This window comes from Pipistrellus kuhlii, unplaced genomic scaffold, assembly GCF_014108245.1.
Source record: "Pipistrellus kuhlii isolate mPipKuh1 unplaced genomic scaffold, mPipKuh1.p scaffold_m20_p_3, whole genome shotgun sequence".
Lineage (NCBI taxonomy): Eukaryota > Metazoa > Chordata > Mammalia > Chiroptera > Vespertilionidae > Pipistrellus > Pipistrellus kuhlii.
This window is the reverse complement of record NW_023425529.1, coordinates 164,140,764-164,164,366: the sequence shown is the minus strand read 5'-3', so window position 1 is coordinate 164,164,366 and position 23,603 is coordinate 164,140,764. Positions and strand designations below refer to the sequence as shown.

General features: G+C 37.3%; 1 protein-coding gene and 1 non-coding gene across 12 annotated transcripts in view; both read right to left on the bottom strand.

Moving 5' to 3' along the window:
* The window catches only part of SLC20A2 (solute carrier family 20 member 2), a 94,017-nt gene that overhangs the window by 49,243 nt on the left and 21,171 nt on the right, over positions 1-23,603 (bottom strand). Inside the window, exons 1-2 of one of the 11 annotated variants that reach the window (XM_036458899.2) lie at positions 16,670-16,917; positions 15,317-15,359 (exon numbers count right to left, since the gene is read on the bottom strand). The exons of 7 other annotated variants lie outside the window; for them this stretch is intronic. The gene's annotated coding sequence lies outside the window, so the exon portion shown is untranslated. Of the gene's footprint in view, positions 1-12,644; positions 12,669-15,316; positions 15,360-16,669; positions 16,918-23,603 lie in introns of those variants that run through there. 3 more of the 11 variants (XM_036458897.2, XM_036458903.2, XM_045588841.1) reach the window with 3 other exon arrangements.
* LOC118731030 lies at positions 5,034-5,160 on the bottom strand. The gene has a single exon (XR_004991732.1). It is a non-coding gene; the product is annotated as a small nucleolar RNA SNORA72 (small nucleolar RNA).

The window sequence follows — 23,603 nt, the reverse complement described above, 5'->3', positions numbered from 1 at the left end:
ATGATTCCAAATAATAAAATGTCCCGATGGAGCCAAGTGCTGTTTTGTTTTGTTTTTTTTTACTAAAACAGTATTTGAGGTTACAAGAAACAACCTATAATGTTTACAAGAAACAACCTATAACGTTTATTTACTCCTACTCTGGTTCACAGAATAAGAGGATCATAAAACATTAGAATTTGAAGGGGCTTAGAAATACTCTAGTCCAATTTTGGTAATTTTGAAGATGTGACTGTCATAACTGAATGATTCCCTAAATGCATTATCTATTTACTATGCAGGAGGTACTTCCACCCTAGGAAGTGATGCTCCTGGTAGACATTCATCAGGCCTTCTTAACGATGCTAGCTCCTATTCTGGAGTGCTTGCCTAAGCTGGGGATGGAGAGGCAGAGACAACAAAGAGAAAAGGGAGATAAAGAGAATGGATTACTAAGAATGCTGCAGAGCCTTCATCCTGGGAAGTTTTCAAGATTAGATGATATCTTTAATTCCTTTCCAACTCTATTACTCTACCAACCATAGACCACAGGATTAGGAAGAGGCAGTTTAGCCTGGAACAATGAACCACAGGATTGCTCTGTGGGGAGAGGGGGTGGAAATTACTGACCCTTTCTTGAACAAGTGCAATCAATAGCCTTCATGAATTTATGGAACACGAACAAACTTATTTTGGTCCTCTATCTAAAATTTCCACTGCAGATCCTGTCGACTCAGCCCTTCAAAACCATTTTTCGTCTCCAGGCCTCATTCCTATTATAATCACTCTCTCTCCTACATTTTTGACATTCTGACATTTAAATATTTGTTGGCTCTAAAGCATTTGTGTTATTTAGATGTTTTCAACACAGACTTTTGCTCTTTTGGAAGGCATTATGTGAATCTATTAAGTAAATATATTTTTTAAAAGGATAAAGAAATAAGCAAAAATAATTTAAATGAAATAAAGTTAAAAGAGAATGATTTGGCCTGAAAAAAAGAGAAAATTTAGAATATCCTACATGAAAGATATCTTTTAACAACTGAAAGACTGCCTCAGGAGGCATAGGTGCTATTTCCGTGGAGATGTCCAAATAGAATCTTGATGACTGTGTGATGAGTTATAGTAAGAAAGTTTTATTTTTTTTCCGCCGAAGCTGGTTTGGCTCAATGGATAGAGTGTCTGCGGACTAAGGGGTCCCACGTTCGATTCTGGCCAAGGGCATATACATTGGTTGTGGGCACATCTTCAGTGGGGGGTGTGCAGGGGGCAGCTGATCGGTATTTCTCTCATTGATGTTTCTAGCTCTCTATCCCTCTCTCTTCCTCTCTGTAAAAAATCAATGAAACATATTTTTTTTAAAGAAAGTTTTATTCCCCTCCCCCATTTTTTAAATATGCAATTCAATAATTCCACACAAAAAGTCCCTATAAGGAAATACATATTAGCCATTCTACCTAATTTAAACATACAGCAAACAGTCTTTCATTATAATAAGAAAGGCCACACTCTGAAAGAAAAAAGTTGTAACTAAATAGGTTGCTGCACACTGAAATGATCTCCCACTGAAATGATCTCTACCTGCAGTAGAGATTTTTGAAATAGATATTACCACCTTGTTCGAGTGTTTTAGGTAAAACATTGCTTGGAAGCAAGGAGTTAGACTAGTTGAACTTTACACATTTATTCCCACTCTAAGATAGAAATAGCTGCTACACAATTTCCCTTTCTGTATGCACTATAGATAGATATTCCCTTCCCCGAGATAGTCTAGGTAATTTTTTCCTTCTCTCATAACCAAAAATAGATTAGTTTTCATGAGCAAATCACTTAATATCACTTCTATCAAATGGCAAAACTAGGATGACTTGTTCCAATTCTGTGCCCTTAAGTGCTGGACTGTTTGGCTACATTCCAAGAGCTATATTAGGAAAATACTTTCCCTTAAGTCACAATTTAAAATGGAACTATGTATCTAAACAGATATCTTGGTTCTTACATACATATTTGCCAATTGTTCCAATTACACTAAAAGCTCAATAAAAATATGAATACTTATAAAAAACATTGATTCTTGATATTCTATTAATAGAATTAATCTAAACAGAATAGTTGATAAAGATTATTATCTTAACTATTTCCCATGCTTAATTTATAGTCCCTTATTTCTTGTTCTCATTCCAGAGGTTGTTAAGCAATAGTTCTTAGGCAGCAAAAAAAGCACCAGAGGGCAAATAATTATTAAATTGATTTAGTCATACTTTTCCTTTTTTGCAATATAGGGAAGTCTGTTCAAGTTTTTGAAGAGTTTCATCTGCAAATCTGATTCAATTCCACCAATAATTTGCCAAATTAAGAGTGTAAACAGCCTAAACAAGGCAATAAGACCACAAAATTTTTCATCAGATGGGTAAGTCAGGTGAAAATTTAGTTCTTTATATCTCCCACTGAGACTCCTGAAATGGAAATCTTTTTACTAAATTAAGAAATCATAAGTATTTGCTTGTAATCAATTTAAAGGAACCATGGAAATAAGCTTTAAAATACTATAAGAAATATAAGCCAGTTTATAAGATTTCTTTGAAAATAATTTCCTAGCCCAGCTGGCATGCCTTAGTGAGTGAGCCTCAAGCTATGAACCAGGTCACAGTTCGACTCCTGATAAGGGCACAGGACCAGGTTGTGTGCTGGATCCCCGGTTGGAGACATGCAGGAAGCAGCCCATCAATAGTTCTCTCTCTCTTTCTCCCTGTTCCTTCCTCTCTGAAGTCAATAAAAAAATATTTTTAAAAACAAAAAATTATTTCCTAATTCTGAGGGTATTCCTGGCCTTAATTCTAATGTATGTTTAAGACAAACTTTCTTGGGCAAGACAGTAGCTCCCTTGGCCTGTTTTTCTTTTAGAAAACTTGAAGAGCTAGGGGGATGCTTTGATGTGAACTAAAAAGTTTATTATAATAACTAGAAAGCAGCCAGACACAAGATGTTCTTTAGTAATGTTTGAAATCAATTAAGAGAAAGAAAAAGAAATATGCAATAATACTGTCTTTTGTCATTACCTATTTAATTATCTTTACTGGTGCTCTTGTGTGTGTATATTTAAATTACCATCTAGTGCCACTTACTTTCAGCCCAATGAACCTTTTTTAGTACTTCTTGTGAGACAGATCTGCTAGCAATGGATTCCCTGTTTTTATTTACTATGTTATGTCACCTTCACTTTTGAAATACAGCTTTACAAGATATGGAATTCTTTCAGCCCTTTGGTTTGTCTTCTTACTGATTCTGGCCTCTACTCTTTTTGATGAGAAGTCAGCTGTTAATTTTACTAGGGTTACCTCACATGTGTTGTCATTTCTCTCTTGCTGCTTTCCAGATCTCTGTCATACATAGTCTTTCCATTTTTGACAATGATATGCCTGGGTGTGGATCTCTTTGTGTTTATCCTACTTGGAGTTTAAGTGTTTGGGATACCTACATGAAGGGTTTTCATCAAATTTGGGAAGTTGTCAGCAACTACTTCTTTGAATATTTTTCTGCTCCTTTCTTCTACTTCTGGTATTCTTATTGGCATACTTAATGGCAGCCTATATTTTTGTGAGGTTCTGTTTATTTTTCTTCATTCTTTATTCTTTTTGTTCTTCAGATTGCATAATCTCTAGCACTCTATCTTCAAGTTTGCTGATTCTTTTTTCTGACAACTCAAATCTACTATTGAGCTTCTCTAGTGAGTTTTTCATTTTGATTATTATAATTTCCAACTCCAAAATTTCCTTTTTAAAAAAAAATGTAATTGTGCCCTGATTGGTTTGGCTCAGTGGATAGAGTGTTGTCCTACAGGCTGAAGGGTCCCAGGTTTGATTCCAGCCAAGGGCACTGGGTTGCAGGCTCCATCCCCAGTGAGGGGCATGCAGGAGGCAGCCAATCGATGATTCTCTATCATTGAAATTTCTCTCTCTCTCTCCCCCTCTCTTTTCCTCTCTGAAACCAATAAAAGAAATACATATTTTTAAAAAAGTGTAATTGTGATAAAGTACACATAAAATGTACCATCTAACAATTTTTAACTGTACTGGTCAGTGGCATTAAGTACATTCACATTGTGCAATCATCACCACCACATCTACAAGACTCTCATCTTATAAAACAGAAACTCAATACCCATTAAGCAGTAATTTATCATTCTCTCTTACCTCATCCCCTTAAAACCCATTCTACTTTCTATCCTCGTAAATCTGACCACCCTAAGAATGATGTACAGTATTTGTCTCTTTGTGACTGCCTTATTTCACTTAACATAATACCATGTTATAGCATGCGTTAGAATTTTCTTCCTTTTTTAGGTTGAATAATATTCCATTGTGTGGGTGTGTTTATCACATTTTGTTTATCCATTCATTAGTCGATGCATATTTGGGTTGCTTCCACTTTTTGGCTATTGTAAATATGCTATTAAAATGAGTATACAAATATCTCTTCAAGTCTCTGCTTTCGATTATTTTGGATATATACCTAGAAGTGGAGTTTCTGGGACATATAGTAATTATTTTTAATTTTTTTAGGAACTGCCACACTGTTTTGCACAGTGATTGCCCAATTTTACACTCCCAACAGTGCACAAAGGTTCCAATTTTTCCACATCCTCCCCAGCATGTTATTTTCTGTTTTATTTTGTAATAGTAGCCATTCTAATGGATATGGGGTAATATCTCATTGTGGTTTCAATTTGCATTTCTCTAATAAGTATTGATGGTGAACATCTTTTCATGTGCTTATCTGCATATCTTCTTTAGAGAAATGGCTATTCAAGTCTTTGCATATTTTTAATGAGGTTGTTTGTTTCCTTACTATCAAATTGTAGGAGTTCTTTATATGTATATTCTGGATACTAACCCCTTAACAGATATATGATTTACAAATATTTCTTCCCATTATGTAGACATATATTCATTTCACTGATTTTGTCCTTTGATGTACAACTTTTATTTTTTTTTTTTTTTTTTTTTTTTTTTTTTTTTTTTTTTTTTTTTTTTTTTTTTTTTTTTTCACACTTGGCTTATCACCAGCATTTAGAAAACCAGACCTAGGGCAAGAACTAGGTCTGGGGACACATGCATGGTCTTAATATAGCGAATGTTTAGCTGATGTACAACTTTTAATTTTGATGTTCAATTTACCCATTTGCTTGTGCTTTTGATGTCCCAGCTGCATTTGGTCCTTTAAAAAAATAATAATTTCTATTCCTTTAAAGATAGACTCTATTTGATGAGTCACTGATACTACAGCTTCCTTTAGCTCTTTAAGAATAATTTCTTCTAAGTCTTTGAACAGATTTGTAATAGTTGCTTTGAAGTCTTTGTCCTCTATGTTCAATATATGGGTCCCCTCAAAAACAGTGTCTATTATCTGTTTTATTACTGCTCTATATGCATCACACTTTCCAGTTTCTTTATGTCTCCAAAAATTGAGTTAAAAACTGTACATTTTAGAAAATATATTGGAGCAACTCTGTACTGATACCCCCCCACTCACACACACACACACACCCCCCCGCCCCCGAGATTTGCTGTTCTTATTTGGTTGTTTATTTGGTTGAACCCAATTTTGTGAAGTCTTTCCCCACAGGGTGCAGCCTTTGATGTCCCTTTTCCCATTTTTTCCCCCTTTGTATTTATATTTTAGTTTGGTTTGCTAGGAGTGACCCATGGGACAACAAAAGCCACTTAATGGTCAAAGATTGTACTTAAGCCCCCTTAGCTAGATTTTCAGCTGTTACCATTAGAAAATACTTTCACAGTTCAGGAAGTAAAGGTATAAAGGAGCTATACAACAATACTCTTAATAGAGTTGTAATTATGGATCCTGTCTGTTTGGTAATAAAACCCTGAACATACGTAAAAACTCATAGAGCTGTATACCAGAAAAAGTAGACTTTACTGTAACTTTTTTTAAAGTGGTCAGGATTTGCCTTTTTTTTAAAAAAGATACCTTTATATCTATATTGCTTTTACATAATTGTATCCAATTTGATCATTGAATTTTTTGGAAGTTCACTACTTAGTATTTAATGGGGAGACAGAAAACAAAATCTTTTTTATTATAGTTTTGCCTACTGGGATCATTTCCTTTCAAAACACAATAAAGATTAAACTTTTTAAAAGAGGTATCATTCTAATTCTTAAAAGCATCTTGATGACAGGCTGAAAGCTTGAACTCCTGTGCCAAACAGCCAAATTGTGAATGGAAAAAAACAATTCTTAAAGGCAATTAAAAGTGCTATTTTTAAGGATAAGAACATAAAACAGCTTTTTGACTGACACAGAGGAAATTTTAGTACTTTGCGGGATAGATCAAATCAGCCACAACATTCCCTTAAGTCCAAGCCTAATCCAGAGCAAGGCCCTAACTTTTCTTCAGTTCCATGAAGGCTGGGAGAAGGTGAGGGAGCTGCAGAACAGTTTAAAGCTAGCAGAGGTTGGTTCATGTGGTTTAAGGAAACAAGATGTTTCTATAACATGAAAGTGTAAGGTGAAGCAGCAAGTACTAACATAAAAATTGCAGCAAGTTATCCAGAAAATCTAGCTAAGATAATTAATGAAGGTGGATACATTAAACAAGAGATTGAAACAGCCTTCTATTGGAAGAAGCCATGTAGGACTTTCATAGCTAAAGTGGAGAAGTCAATGCCTGGCTTCAAAGTTTCAAAGAACTGGTTGACTCTCTTGTTAGGTGCTAGTGCAGCTGGTTGCTTTAAGTTGAAGCCAATACTCATTTACCATTCAAAAAATCCAAAGGTGCTTAAAAAATATGCTAAATTTACTATATATGCTCTGTAAATGGAACAACAAAGCCTGGATGACAACACATCTCTTTGCAACATAGTTTACTGAACATTTTAAGCCCTCTGTTGAGAACTATGTATTGTTCAGAAAGAAAGATTCCTTTCAAAATATTATTGCTCACTGACATGGACCCAAGACTTCGGATGGAGATGTACAACAAGATTAATGTTGTTTTCCTACCTGCTCATACAACATCCATTCTTCAGCCAATGGATCAAGGAATAATTTCAACTTTCAAGTCTTATTAAAGAAATACATTTGGTAAGGTTATAACTGTCACAGATAGTGATTCCTCTGGTGGATCTGCTGAAAATCTTCTGGAAAGGATTCCATTCTAAATGCCATTAAGGACACCTGTGATTCATTAAAAGAACTAAAAATATCAATATTAATAGGAGGTTGGGAGAAGTTGGTTCCGACTTTCATGGATGACTGAGTTCAAGACTTTGGTGAAGGAATTAATTACAGATGTGGTGGGAATAGCAAGAGAACTAGAATTAGAAATGGAGCCTGAGGAGGTAACCGAATTGCTGCAATCTTATGATAAAATTTTTAATGAATGAGGAGTTTTCTCTTATGGATGAGCAAAGAAAGTGGTTTCTTGAGATGGAATCTACTCCTGGTAAAAATGCTGTGAGAACTGTTGAAATGATTACAAAGGATTTAGAATATTGCATAAACTTAGTTGATAAAGCAGTAGTGAGGTTTGAGATAATTGACTCCAGTTTTGAAAAAAGTATGGATAAAATGCTATCAAATAATTGCATGCTACAGAGAAAGAGTTTATGATAAGAAAAGTCCATCGATGCAGCAGACTGATTGTCTCATTTTTTAAAATTGCCACAGCCATCATAAACTTCAGCAACAACCACCCTGATCAGTCAGCAGCCATCAATATTGAGGCAAGACTCCCTATCAGCAAAAGCAACATGACTCGATAAAGGCTCACAGATGGTTAGCATTTTTTAGCAATAAAGTATTTCTAATTAAGGCATGTACATTGTTTTTGTAGACATAATGCTACTGCACACTTAATAGACTGCAGTATAGTGATTATAGTGTAAGCAGAACTTTTATATGCACTGAGAAACAAAAAAATGCATGTGACTTGCCTTGTTGGGATATTTGCTTTATTAGTGTGGTCTAGAACTGAACCCACAGTATCTCTGAGGTATGCCTGTACATGATCAAAAGAAGTTTCTTCTGGATCAGTCTTCAAGTCATTTTTGTTCAAGTAAGCATCTGAATTTATTTAATTGTTACTGACAAGTCCCATGGAGCCTGAAGATACTATGACTCAAAGATCGGGGGGAGATATCAAACAGAACTAGAGATGGCAAAAATCAGGCCTGACAGAAAGGTGTGTGGCTGGATGCTCTACCCTCCAAATCCCCAAGGATACTTAACTTTGCACAGTAGGTGGAAGCAGAAAATGACAGAACATCACTACAATTCTTCCTGCTCAAGCCACCACTTCAATTTCAAGTCAAGTCTATAGTAATCATTCTTTTAAAAACACACACACACCAAAATCTTTTTAATAGCTGGTCCCATTTGTAACTCCCAATCACCTCACTATATTGAGTACATTCATATCCTCTTACTTTTGCTTTTAGTCATCAAATAAAGGCAAAAACAAAACAAACAAACAAATAAATTGCCTAAAAGGAAGAAAATAAACTCAGTCCAAATCCTAAACTGAGATTTATCTTCCTCTGGCTCTTACAAAAGTCATCCTTTCCCCTGACAGACACCATCCAGTCTTTTACTTTTTCTAAGTTCATCTATAGTCTCAGGAAATACCTGCTCTACCCCTTTTAAAAAGATGTTCCTTTTCCTCTGAGCCACTTAACTTGCCACGTAACCACCCAGTTATTTCATCTTGAGGTGGCTTGGGGCATTTCCTACATCCGAGCTCATCCTGTGCAGTAGAGCTTTGTGACTCACCTAAGTTGAAATCACTTGGCAGCAATGACATGCTGATGTGGCTACCATAATTCTCACTGGGAACAGTATTTGATCCATTGAATATCTGACTATTTGGGTTAAATAGTTCACCCACATCTTTCCCCTCCTTCACTCAGAGAAAATGAAGATAAACCCACGAGGTATGTGTCCTTACTTCTACAAGGAGCCAATAGTGGCGAGAGGAATCACACAATTATTCCTAAAATATAATTGCAGGAGAAAGAGGCAGGATAATAAAGAAAGGAAGGAAAAGATGAAAAGACGAACACTATTTGTAAGGAAATTTGAAAATCCAGTTTAATTAGTTCCAAATATTTTATGCAACACTCCTATTTGAGTAACAAAACCTCTGAACCAAGGGTTAGGCCAAAGTGTGGTAGGTAGTACATGATAGTAGATTCTATTTGGTTTCCTAAGGCTCTTTGGCTTTTAATAAAGTTTAAGGTATCAGTCCTGCTGAAAGTGGATTCCATTCAATCTCAAACTAAACCTCTATGGCCAGGTAAACCTGGTGACAGGTTCCACTCAATTAGGCCTAAGCTTAGGAGCGCAGTTCAAAGAGAGATCCTTTAAATAACCATCAAAAGTACTTATTCTCACATGTCACTATACTAAATGGGCTGAAAGGGGGCCTACTGTTTTTGCTCAAGATTTTCTTAAATCAATTGCCCCTAGTACTAAAAGTTACTCAAAATAACCTTCAGATTAAGGCCACAAGATCATCGTAGCAGCACTGGGCAGAAATAATTGAGGGAACCAGCACTCTGTTAAGGTAGAATCACTTTTCGTAAACAATGATGAGATACACTTTGAAATTGCAAAAATAAATGCTTTCGAAACACTAGCTAGGAGACTTTTTCTTTCCCTCATCCCTCATCACCATCATTCAAAATATTCTCTAAGGTCTATGACATATAGTTCCACCTTTCTTTATATGTAAGATCTAGAAAAAAAGTTTAAATGGATAATCTTAACCCCAGAAGTATTATTGTAATTGCTTAAAAATATGCTGTATCCCCCAACTCCCTTCCTTTGCTCTCCAAACAATATAAAACCTGAGATCCTGGACAATTTGAGGTCATATCAGAGTTCACTGAACATCTAGAACAGTAAGTAGTGAAAGCAGACCCTTGCTGAATATCTTTCACACTATAGAATTAACAGGATTAATCAACATCAATTAATGGCTACATGTCAGATTGTATGGGCCGCTTCCCATGAGCCTAGATCTCAAGACTCTCTCTTAAAAATAAGATTTTTTTTTCATTACAAAAATAATATGCATGCATATAAAAATTTGTTAACTACAGAAAAGTAGAAAATAAAGCAAAAAGAAATGCTCCTGGCCTACCATTGCAATATAACCACTATTTATGTGCACATTTTTGTGTATAATAGTTTTATCAATTGGGGTAGGCATTATTCACATAAACCACTAAGAGGCCACTACCAAAATAAACAAAACACAAAAGTTAAACAAAAATGAATTACATAGTTCTTTTGTGAAAAGAACGTTTTTCATTATTACATTAAGTATTATATGCTCATTGAAGAAAAATATATAAAATAGGTAATTAAAAAGAAAGGGTAGAACATCACACGTCAGCTCATCTGCTAGTGATAACTATTGCTTACATTTGGTTCACGGCATTCCTTTTTCATGGGCATATAAGTGACACCATTTAAAAACAGAATGAAAGCCATTAAAAATACCTCCCACTAAAAAGTGGTTCACACACATGTAATTTGTAACCTGCTAGTTTTACTCAAAACAGATCTAGCACCATCATTTTAAATGGCTGCGTGGTGTTGCATTATACGGTAACACCACATATTATTTAACTAGCTTCTTATTGGGTTGTTTCTGGGGATATTTATTGAATTATTAGGTCAGTAATTTTTGTGTAGTCAAATTTTCCTTCTTTCTCTTCAAGTTTAATTTTCTTGACTGAACAAATATAATGAAGCAAAATTTATCCTAAACCACTTAAAACTACTCTTTTTAAAAATATATATATTTTTATTGATTTCAGAGATGGAAGGGGAGGGAGAGGAAGAGGGAGAGGGAGAAAGAAACATGAAAAATGAGAATCATTGATCAGCTGCTTCCTGCCTGCCCCCTACTGGGGATCGAGCCTGCAAACTGGGCATGTATCCTGACCACAATAGAATCATGACCTCCTGGTTCATAGGTCAATGCTCAACCACTGAGCCATGCTGGCCAGGTACCAATTAACCACTCTTATTTTTAATGACACATATGTGGACTAGATATAAGATCGATTTTATTTATTTATACTTTTAAAATATATTTTTTATTGATTTTAGAGAGGAAGGAAAAGGGAGAGAGCCATAGAAATATCAATAATGAGAGAGAATCATTGATTGGCTGCCTCCTGCTTGCCCCCTGTTGGGGATCGAGCCTGCAACCCAGGCATGAGCCCCCGAATGGAATTGAACCTGACACCCTTCACTCCACCGGCCTACACTCTATCCACTAGGCCAACCAGGCAGGGCAAGATTGATTTTAGAAACAAAATTATTTTTGCCAAGGCTAAATCCTAAAAAAAAAAAATGAATTGGAAATTTCTCCTTATATAGAAATAATAATCACTATTGCCTGCCGTCATTAAAAACCAAATCAACCAACTACTTGGAATTTTCCTACTGGATATAAAGTGATTGAGCGATTACAGGTTTTCAAGAAAATATTTTACATTCGGAGACTAATTTAGGGTATTAAAAATCAGCTACCTCTGCCCTCGGGATTAGTGAGACATATCTTATCATATCTCAACCACCACAATCACAGGGCCTCATATCCTCTGTAAATAGACACAGATGTAGGAAAAAACAGAGCAGGCAGCTTAATGTCTGAGAGGTCAGTTTCTTCAAACACAACAAGGTCCCAAGATTGTATGACAGCATCGGTATACACACTTGCCACCTTTATTCCTCTGTCTCCCATTATAAGGCAAACTAGTTTGAGCTAGAATGTCTTCATTTGTCTTTTCTCACTTCAAGGAATTTTTAATACCCTGCAAATGTGTAATTAATTACAGCTATAAAAGTCAATGGTTCTTCCTATCCCGGTTTTTTTTTAGTGTTAAAACATTAGGGCCACACGCCCTGGCAGAGGGAGAGCATGTCTACGCTGGAGACAGCAGTGCATCGGTTGTGGGATACTTTTTGAGCAGCACTGGCAAAACATGTCCTCAGAGAACCCTTTCTTCATCGTGATCACAGAGAGCTTTTATTGTACTCAATGCTATACGAAGTGTAACAAATAGACACACTCCCGGCACTTTGTGTTTTCAACCTAAGACAATTCTGTCAAGCAAAAGCATAAAGGGAAAATACACAAAGGGCAAAGACATAACTAAATTAAGATGCATTTTTATCAGGTGCAAAAAAAAAAAAAAAAGTGGAAGGGGGTGCGAGGTTGGGATAACTAGAGGGACTCTTAGGAATAACTATTTTGTCTGGCAAAGGTAAGAACTGCCAACTGCCGGCCTCTAGATAATTAATTATATGGGAGAGGACATTCAACTGAATAACCACTTATTTGTATAAAGTCCCTAATAATGTGTAGCACTGGCTGCTTCCCAGATACAAAATGTTAAGATGAAATAGTTCCCTATCCTCCACCTCTAAGGTATCATCCCTGTATTTGCATCCTCTTGGGACCCCCCCACTTCGCCCCTCCTTCCAGGGCGCCCAGTGAAATTCACCACCGCAGGGGTGAGGAAAGCCATTCCTGCAGCTGGTTAAAACTGCTCCCCCACCAACTTCCCCTCCGATGGAAATGGCAGAACTGGAAAAATGGGGCGAAGTCAAACTTTCCCTACAGCTTACCTTTCTTCTGAAATGGGATTCACGAGGAGACGAACTCATCTAGCCACGGTCTGCGGGCTAACATCAAGGGGCTCCTTGTTTTGCCTCTGCCCTAGTTTCCCTTCTAGGGAAAAAGTCACATGGGGAAGAAGGGGTCTATCAAACAACACTGTGATAAGTAGGATACCTGTGGTGATACAACGTTCCCACTATCACATCATCTCATTTGATTCTCACTGAAAACGGGCACTGCCTTAACAACTAAGTTCAGAAACGTGATTGCAAAATTCTCCTGGTTGATGATTAATTTTCTGCAAGTGCCAGAGGAAATCCAGAGCAAAGTCAGAGCTGGAAGGGACTTTGAGAGGTCACCTATCTCCTAACTTCAGAGAGAATACTGAAAACATTGCCAAGAAATAAAAGCCCATTTTTGGATGATTTCAGGATCCAAATTCTCCATTTTATAATACTCTTTTTCAGATCATCAGACGTTAATGTGCATCAAATCATTGGGGGGGAGAGGCTTGTTAAAACACAGATTGCTGGGCCCCACTCCCACAGTTTCTGAATCAGTAGCTGGTGGATTGGGCCTGAGAGTGTGTATTTTCACAAGTTTCCAGGTGGCACTGGCACTGAGGGTACTGGGACCACATATTAGGACCCTGGTTCTAACCTAACTCTTACTGGACTGAACTCCTGCAATGGAAATAGATACCAGTTGGTCATTATTCCTTGGTATTAAGGCATTCACATACTTGAATAACAATTCAAGAGTCCCTAACCATTTTTTTTCCTCCAGGCTAAATAAAAGAAGTCCCCCAACATCTTATTATAGGTATCATTTTTCAACCCTTTAATCATTTTTAAAGGTTCTTTGCTGAGCTCTCTCCAAGTTGCTTTTAGTTGTAGAGACATGAACTAGACCCAGGTCCTTAGTCAGAGGCTGGGTGAGGCTGAGGATAAAGGGGAAAATGACTCACAGATTCATACAGTATACTCCTGTTTCTTAATCTCCAATACCCAAGCTTGCCTTATTAGCTCCCTTCTGATTCATGCTCTTCTGACTCCTTTATGGGCTGCAGTAATGTTTCGTTGACCTTCATAATGCCTTTCTTCTGAGATGCTCAAAGCACTTCTCTAATTTAACAGTTGACTCAAAATCCTACACCAGTACAGAGACAAGTAAATTGTTCTATAGCATAGCCATTCAGGAGGACAGAAAATCTGGAACCCAAATTCAGAATTCTATCCAAAGGTAATTATATGGAGAAAGACCCTTCTTGCATTTTATTGGACTTTGTAAGATATCAAGTTTACCTAGTTTACATGACAGTACCAGATCCAGGTGTAGGTCAAACTCCTGAAACTCCTTCCTTTGGAGGGGACACTGAAATAGAGAACAGAAGTTGTGGATAAGGCTTCTGGGGTCAGTCTTCTCACTCGTTTTCATCACTTGTCCAGCTGCTGGAAGAGTGTACCAGCACCCCAGGTGGCACTGCAGTCTGTTCTAATCCAATTGGGCAGAAGTCCACACGAACTGAAAGCTAACCCACACGCTCTCCTTCACCTTCCCCCACCATCTTGTTTTCCTTTTCTTCATCTCCGTGTTCTTTCTCCCAGTGTACTCTGTGTGTACGTCAAGGGCCCAGCCTCTGTGTCCTGCCTAATTTTAGCACGAGTTCTTTGAAGAGTAGGAACTATGCTTTCTTTGTGTATTGTATGTGCTCTGGGGGTGCTTAATACATGCTAAATAATAACAACAGATCCAGTATATCCAGGAGAAATCAGCATTCCTGCCCACAGGCAGATCCTACCACCTACTTATATACAAGACAGGCAAAGCGGAAGGCATCCCTCTGCTTACAGTTCTTTCATTTTTAGATAAAACAATTGAAATTCAATTTAGCAAAGCCTGTTCCTACAAAATCTTTTGAAAGAAAATGTTCTGGAGATGTCATCACTGAGCATTTGCATTAGGCTCCAAAACAAAGGGAACCTGTTAGATAACATAAGTTCCCAGATAGCTATGCAGCCAAGTTACCTATGAAGCACCTCATGTGGATGAAGGAGACACAGAGAAAAGATTGCACTTTGCTGCCTGAAAAAGCCTCTCACAGGCTAGTCATTAGGTATAAAGTAACAGCAAATAAATCTGCTCTGTCAGGAACTACTCTGTCAGAGCCTCTTGGTTCGTGACTATTTTGAGAGGTAAAGGAGTAGGAGGAGAGGGCAGGCCACCACTGAAAGTAACTTAAACAGGACTAGAGGACAGATATGCACTATGTTAATGACCATGACGGCGATGGCGATGGAGGTGCTGGAGTGCATAGCACATGGTTGAGACCATGGGATCCTGGACATTTGTAAAGGCCACAAAGCCGCCTGTGTTTCTCAGCATCTGGATCCGCATTTGTGACTGAGTTGAGCTCATTGTGAACTGTCATGGCCAAGGTCATAACTAGTCAACAGAGCCTCTACTCACGAAGGAACCATAACTAGTATCACTTCCTCAGGGTTACAGCACCAGCAAACATGACAAATTCCGACACTGACACATAATAAAAATTCTCTCCTTTTCCATTCACCTGTATCACTCTCTCCATAAATCATTAAAACAAACAACCTGAAAGTGTTTATGAGCCTTTTTAGCGATTCTTAAAAGAACACGCTTCCGAGTAGTAAAAACAGTGTACCTTTAAAAACACTCCAGAGATTCTGATGGCGCATTACTGACAACTAAAGTAAGAATAAGAACGGTTACTTTCTTTGAATAAAGTATGTATTATGAAGAATATGCTGAATCAAAGACCTTTTTACTGCTGAAGATGATATTACAGATGTTTTTGTTATAATTACAATTAATCTGGACTGCAAATTTCTTTCCTTCAATAAAATCTTTAAGTTTAAAAAAAAAAAAGTGTATTTCCAAAAATAGCCAAGAACTCAGTTCTTTTTTTCCTTCTTACATTCTTTTCCTACTAAATGTAGCAGTGAAACACTTCCTTTCATTGTTGACACCTCAGGTCATTTGGATTTAAAATCAGACAACACATCATAACAAAGAAGTCATTAAATAAAGCTTTCAAAATGGGAAAATAGCATTAGAGAGCATGCCTCCCCCCTTGTTCATAGTGAAGAGAGAGACGGGGATGCCTGGTAAGCTACTACACAGCCTATAAGAATTGTTTCATTAAAATGAATATTCCTAGAGGGGATATAATTTACACATTAACTGATAAAAGAAATTCCTTTACCAAAGGCTCTGTTATAAGCAAGTTGTTTTGGCATGGAGTCCGTGTTCTCTGAATTAAAACACTTCAAATTAAACAAGGTGATTCAGATTTAATTAAAAATACTCATTATTAAAAATCTTTCGTTTTCTTCAGTCCAAATTGATGCTGGCAAAGACTTGTTAAGTTCAGAGCAGTTAAAATTAGAGAACTTCATGGCCCTTGATTAACTTAGGTAATTAACTCAAACTTCCAGAGGATGCTTTCAATCACTTTCTAAAGCCTTCATTCTAAAAGTATTTCATTTCAGTGCTTCTCCTTAGGAATATATGGATTTATTCTTGAGTACAAAATCCTCCCTAAAAAAATAAAAACTGTCCATTTACACATTTTACAAAATTACATTTGATTCTCTCAATATTTCTGGACCATAGCTTGCTGCTCAGGATAAGTATAATATAAAAGGAATCCTTTTAACTTAATACATACAGAAATTAGGTTACCATAGAAAATAAAGCTCAGTGATACAACCATTTCCATTAATCGAATACTTTAACAGATACAATAAGTAATAACCTACAGACTGCCTTGCAAAGATAAAAATAGTAAGAATCAAATACTTTCTCTTGGGAAAACTGAATAAAGCAGGTTTTTTTGCAGAAAAACCTCTTGCCAGCACTCTTAGAATCCTCAAAAGCACTCACCCCAAAGTTTCCGGTTTTCCTAGGAAATTAAAAATGACTATTATAGCAACGTTTAAGAAGATTTAAGGAGAAAAGAACAAAGAGAACTCTTAAAAATTCTCCCAGTACTTACAATTACTTTCAAAGGAAATCTGAGCCGCGATTCCTCAGAAGACTGCTCTCCCGCTCGCTCGTGAACACAATCTGAAGTCTAAAATAGATATCCTATCACGCTGGCCGGCCGGAGAAGTCACATTTCAGCTTACTAACTTCTACTTGAGTAAACAGTTTTACAACTCATAGAACAAACCCTGGCTAAAATTAACTGCACCCCAGCGGCAGGAACTAGCTGATTCGCATCATGTGTGCCTGGATTTATTCACTGGGACAACGCTGGTGTCCTCTTAATGGGAAATGTGGCCAAGGGGCGTGCTCTGGTGAACAATGCACAGCATCATGATTATGCTAATGACTGAACTCAGTCCAATGATACTAACTTCTTTTAAGTTGTTTTTGCAAGTACTGACAAAGAAAGAGTAAGCTTTCTTTTTCTACAGGCACTCACTTGATTTTTAAAGCACATTCAGATCAGACAAAACTTTGGCAACAAGGTGGCAGTGCTGTATGCACTTCACAAGGAAAAGCCTGGTAAAAGGACATTCTGTCAGATTACTCAGCGTGGCCCGAAGTGGTACTATGTGAGGTTAAATAGGCAGCAAGCACACACAGCACTGAGTCTATCGATAAGTCTCCTTGAAAGAAAGCTTTTTTCCTTCCTACATAATGAACGTAAATCCTACATAATGAACGTGTTTCATTGGCTTGCTTTTTAGCTTTCTTTGTTTTCTGCACCTCACAAGGAATTGCGATGAGGACACAGGTTCACTAATAATTACAACTGAGAACAAACATCTCAAATATTTGAAAAAGGCATTGTTCTTGGCAAGAAGCATTTTGAAGTGTATTTAACTGCCTGGCTGGCTGTACTAGTTAATAGTCATCCGTAAGTGACCTATCTTCTCTATCTATAAAGCATATTGAAGCCAGGTTAACAGCTAAAGAACACAAGTATATAGTTAATATTCAAAAGAAAGTTAGAACATGGAACTTTTAAAAAAATATATAAACTCCCTTACTAAGTATAACTTATACCAAAGACACAGAACAGAACTGCTTACTATCTATTCAAGATGGTTCGGGCTAGTTTATTTTAGACATTTAAGTTCTGATGACACATTTGACTCTTACTGAACACTTTTATGAAAAATATCAAACCAACTTTCCGAACAACTGTGAGAGATGTCATTTTCCCATTTTTTAAAAACAGATGATAAACAGTGATATTCAATCAATGATTGTCCAAGGCTTCTTTCTGAATCAGCAATGGATTATCCCAACCCTATCCTAGCCTCTCTCTGACATGTCTTCCATATTCCATTTAGCTATAATCCGGTAGATCTTTTCAGAGCTGGTTGTTTTCCTACTTTTAAAATGTCCTCTGTTTAGACTTCAAGAGATTTCTTCAGCTCAACTCTCAAATTCCAGGTCTGAGCTCCCGGGGCTCACTTAACTCACGACTGCAGGCGAGTGTCCTGTAACACGGACTTGACCATGTCCTTATAAAGCACTGTCCACCTGTGGCATGCATATCCAGTGGCAAACTCTGTGCTTGTCATTGGCATGAGCCAGTAACCCCAGCACAATCCCCCTCCCGTCTGTACAAAGCTATAGCTTCTAGTCTGGGATTCCACCCCTACGGATCCATCTCAGGCAGCTGTCGCCAGCACCCATGTCACCCTCATAAGATGATGGCTGGTGACACCACCACCCCAGCCCCACGGCACTGGAAGTGGACATTTCCCACTCCGGCCAAAGGTGAAAAAAGATGGCTGACCTCCGATTAATATAATCACTCCTCAGTAATCCACAGCAAACTTACTTTGGAATTCTGAAAGCCAAAAGAGGATGTTGGGAGGCTATTTTAAACACAATTACCCTTATCCTATTACATCATAGTTCAGTAGAAAACACTATAAAGCAAATATACCAAGTTTACTTCTGCATCGAATTTTTCATCAGAGAACAATATGACGGATCCTATATCGATTATACTGAAGCCAGTTCCTTATGATCATGCTGAGTATGACTCTACTGTTTCTTTCAACAGTGGCCACACCTGTTCCAAAGTGCAAGAACTAAAACATTCCAAAGAAAATAGTGTATCTTCCAATTTACATTAGTCACCCTGCTGCTTCCTTTTTGTTAGTGAAAATAATTTAAGAGTAAACTGTACTTTTGTTCCAGGCATACTTATACCAATAGAGAAAAAATCTCTGTGCATCATTAAAAGCAAGATAAATTCTTCCCATTCCTTCTCATGAACTTTTAGTAGTGGGGGAGGAGGGATAGGCAGCACTATGCCAGTGGAGGGTGGTGATCTAAGGGATCTTTAGTCCAATAGATCCATGGAATTAAAAGAAAAACAACTATTTTTATGAACTTGCACGAGTGAATTAACCTAAATATAGATTCTCTAGAGCAGATACATATGATTTAAAAAATTTTAAGTCACATTAAAAAAGTAAAAATAAAAAGGTGAAACTGATTTTAATAATATATTTTATTTAACTCAATATATCCAAGACACTATCATGTCAACGTGTAATGAATATAAAATATGACTAATGAGCCCTGGCCGTGTGGCTCAATAGATTGAGAATTGCTCTCCTCACCCCTTTCCGTTCCCCCAGAAGGGTCGAAGGTTCTGTCCCCAGCTCCGGTAGGGGCTTGTGCAAAGGCAACCAATTGATGTGCCTCACATCGATATTTCTCTCCGGGCCCTTACTCCTCTACCCGCTTCCATTCTCTCAAAAAATCAATGGGAAAAATATTCTTGGGTGAGGATAAACAACAAAACAACAAATAAAAAATGACTACTGAGATGGTAGGGAAAATGAAAAGCAAAAGAACTGAGACAGACAGAAAGAGAAAGGAAAATGATTTTTAGAAAGGAGGAAGAACTAAATAGAAGACAAACAGATCAAAGGAAGAAGAGAAGAAAAGAATTTCTTCCTAGGCATAGAATTCCCCTGTCAAGCATGTAACAAAGATGGGAATATTCCCATTCCAGCGGGGGCTACAGACAGGAAAGACAAGGGCTCCGTGTTCACGGAGCTCACTGCCAGTGCCCACCCAGGCAGATACAACGTTCTGGTAAGTAGGAACAGTTATTGGTTACACGCTACAGGAGCACATGTGAGGATGGGGGCAGGGAGCACAGCTTATTTTTTAAATAAAGGTTATTTTCTAATAAATTTTTAAACAGATGTTCCAGGCTATCTCAGGATTCTGAATTTTATTTTGGAACTTTAGAAAAGTCATGAAGAGATTGGTTATTCCAAAATATTTAAAAGTGACATCTGGAACTAGCAGTAAAGTTACATTCTGAGCTATTCATCAGTTTCAGATTAAACCTGATTATCTGGTCCAATTATGAAGGTGGTAGGGAAGGGAAAGAGTACAAAGGGGGAAACAATTCATGTTTTACCATGGTTTCGTTTTTCAGAGATGTAAAATACTCAAAGGCTTCATGTTGCATTAAAAAAAAAATTACCAATCCATTAAGGAAGAAACTCTTTGATTATAGCTGTGAGGTCAGAAAGACTTGAGTTCAAAATGTAGTCCACCAGCATCTAGCTATATAACCTCAGGTCACTTAGCCAGCATTGGTGAGTCTGCCTTCTCACCTGTAAAACAGTGTTAATGCTGACATCAAGGGGAGAGTTAGTTATAACTCTCAGAGAGCCCATACAAAGGGCACAGAGTCCAGACACATAAGAGCTTTCCATGATAGCCATAGCCATATGATCACACGCCTTCTACATGAATATAGTCCTTGATGAAGATCAATTTGGGATATTTATTGAGTGAGGATTAAAGCTTCCCTATTTTTATATCTCAAAGCTTAAAAAAAAAAAAAAGTAGAAAGGGGGGTTTAGATGATTAAGTATTTCAGAGAAACCAAGAGTCTATAAACTCTCTCTCTCTGAAAACTCTATAGCTTTGAAAGCCTGATTAACTTTTCTCTATTCTATCACCTCTTGTTGCTAGTCTAAGGCTGAGTCAGAATGTAGGAACACTTGCCCTGACTGGTTTGGCTCAGTGGATAGAGCATCGGCCTGTGGACTCAAGGGTTCCAGGTTTGATTCTGGTCAAGGACATGTATCTTGTTTGCAATCACATTCCCAGTGGGGAGTGTGCAGGAGGCAGCTAATCCATGTTTCTCTCTCATCGATGTTTCTGACTCTCTCTCCCTCTCCCTTCCTCTCTGTAAGAAAATCAATAAAAAATATTTTTGGCTCAATGGATAGAGCGTTGGCTTTGGGACTGAAAGGTCCCGGGTTCAATTCCGGTCAAGGGCATGTACCTTGATTGCGGGCATATCCCCAGTAGGGGCTGTGCAAGAGGCAGCTGATCGATGACTCTCTCTCATTGATGTTTCTAACTCTCTATCTCTCTCCCTTCCTCTCTGTAAAAATCAATAAAATATATATATTTAAAAAAAAAGGGGGGGGGGAATGTAGAGACACTGACTAAATAGCATATGTGTACAAATTCCACCTTTTGGTAGATTGTGCAGTGATAACCCCTATTTGTTCCCACTTCCCTACATTCATACCCTTGGATAGTCCCTCCCCACACTGACTCTGGGTTGGCCAGCAAGACAACAGCAAACATAACCTAGAGACTTAAAAAGTGTAGGCCCACTGGGCTCACTTTCTCTTGTTGCACTTTGGAACCTTGAGACCACTGCATGAAGCAGCCCTGCTAACCTACTGAGAATGGGACGACCACATGGAGCAAAGATGCGCCAGCCAGCAAGACAACTGCCTGACATGAGTGAGGCCCCAGCCAAGCAGCCAGCTAGCCACAGAGATCGGCCAAGCTAGCTCAAACCAGAAGAACCACCCGGGTGACCTATAAAGTAGTGAGACATAATGTTTGTTTTTCTAAGTATTAGGTGGTCTGTTATGCAGCAAATCTTCAAAAAGTCTAAAATACTCCATTCCTTTGCTTTGAAACGAAACCTTTTAAGATTTACTTACATTACTCTTAAAATTTACAACTTTATAGAAAATTTCAATCCTGATTACCAAATTTACTTTTGCCATATCAACTATTATGTTAAACTAAAATGAAGTAGTGATATGCTCTGATAACAAAATTGCTAAAATAGTGTTCTATTTATTTCAACCCATCATTTGAAACAAATATTATGTGTCCTTCAATATTACAACTATATATACCCTAAAGCAATGACTTCTCTGTCCTAGCCTTAAGATTGATTACACTGGCATACTTCATAGCTAGTTAGCCTGTCAATACTTCAGAAATGGATTAAGAGTACCAATTTATATGCTTATGAACAGGGAAATCTAAGATCTGTTCAAAAGGTAGATAGATATCCAAGTGTGAGGTAGAACACAGCACTTGGTACCAATTTACCAAGATATTGAAATCAGTATTTTATTCTCTAACTTTTAATAGTTTTGCTGTAAATGCCGAAACCGGTTTGGCTCAATGGATAGAGCATCGGCTTGGGGACTGAGGGGTCCCGGGTTCGATTCCGGTCAAGGGCATGTACCTTGGTTGCGGGCACATCCCCGGTGGGGGGTGTGCAGGAGGCAGCTGATCGATGACTCTCTCATCGATGTTTCTAACTCTCTCTCTCTCTCCCTTCCACTCTGTACAAAATCAATAAAATATATTTAAAAAAAATAGTTTTGCTGTAAATGGATATGGTTTACTCCCAACCAGATAAATTGAGAAGGAGTCACTTTTAGGGTAAGCTGTTCAAAATCAACCTCAAACTAAAAGAGATGAAATACTCCTAAGGGATTCTAACTTCCCTTGACTTCAAGAGTCCAGTCAGTGGCTAGTTTCTTCGGGGTTGTACAGCCTATTATTCTCTTGATGTACATGGTTATATCTCTTAAGCACCAATAATTAATTTTAAAATGCTTCAATGAGTGATCTTTTTAAAGTAGCAGCAATAAACAAACAAACAAAAGAACAGGATTAACAACTCAGTTCTAAGAACTATAATAGCCCAGTAAATATAATATGCCAAGAAGCCATTCTCAGAAACAGCAGAGACCAGTTTTGTCACAGAGGCCCTGGTTCACAGAGGACAAACAGTACCGAGATATCTGTGGTTGACTGTAGACAGTGCAATAGGAGACAACTATCCATTTTAGACCTACTGCTCCCATGTAAGAGTTGTTTTCCTCATTGTTGACATTATATTCCTATTTCTGTTTTTTAAAATGCTCTTAAAATGACAAAAAATTATTTTTAAAAATTTTGCAAAAAAAAAAAAAAGTTTTGCAAATAGAGATCCTTTCTTGTAAACCACATTTAAAGGAGGAGCTCTTGATAGATCTGATTTCTTTAAGGCCTAAAATACTCTTTTTAAATAAGATGAATGGAAGCATAAAAGGATAGCATATTAATAAATTCCGACTATGATTCTGATTTTGAATGAGAAAAATATTGTCTTTATTATTCAAGCTTAAAAGATATAATTATAAAATATTAAGCAACCAGTTAGACAAAGGATATTCTATTTGTTCATACACAGCATACAACAAAGTATACCCAAATCACGGCATCAGACTAGTTAGTACTCACTGTGTTTTGTATAAGTCTCAAACAAGCTATCTCTTCTCCTACATGTAGGCGTTGGTCAGTGTCCAGGAAAAATAATTAATATAACCCAAAAATACCCCCCAAAGCATGAGACCAGTTACTAAATTAATCTCTTTCAAATCATCTTTAACTTAATTCTGGACACTGAAGAAACAGAAAGAGTAAGTCACATTTGAGTTACGATTCTTTAAAATGTGTTGGACAATTCTGAGACAGACTGAGGGGAAGAAAAAAAAAATTAAAAATAGCCAAGAGAAGGACTAGGCAGTAGCTAAAACACAAAGGCCAGGGGTGAGATCAAAATTAGAAACATATAATGTCTGGTGAACTGTCCATATAAGGGTATCTTTAAATCAGTA